This window comes from Plasmopara halstedii (genome assembly GCF_900000015.1).
Source record: "Plasmopara halstedii genome assembly, contig: Scaffold_218, whole genome shotgun sequence".
In the NCBI taxonomy this organism is placed as follows: domain Eukaryota; phylum Oomycota; class Peronosporomycetes; order Peronosporales; family Peronosporaceae; genus Plasmopara; species Plasmopara halstedii.
Window position 1 is genome coordinate 113459 of NW_020187139.1, and position 445 is coordinate 113903.

Consider the following 445-nt stretch of genomic DNA (forward strand, 5'->3'; position numbering starts at 1 on the left):
CGCTCTCACGTACCATCCTGCGTCGTCTTCGCACGGAAAAATGCGTCAAAGAGGTCGTAGTGCTCCTTGGGCAAGGGCCATTGGCGTGATACGCAGTATTTGATTTCCGAAATCAGGTCGATCTCATGACACACACCTCGGTCCGGAGGTAGGACCGAGGCGGGTCTTTAGAGACGACGTCCTGAAATTCCTTTACCAAAGGATAGTACGGATCCAAGGGATTCCGTAGGATTGACGATCCACTTCGTGCATTCAGCACTCTCTTGGTGTTTTCCAAGACAGCTTCATCCAGAAGCGATGACGAGTTTATTTTCTCGTCCGGCCGTGCAAGGACCACTTCGGCCAAATCGCCTGCCTTCAAGGCACTTCGAACTCTTCAAGGGACAGCTCGTCCAGCTCAAGAAGAGCATCTACTGCAGGCATAGCCTCGAGGCGGACGTCGCCA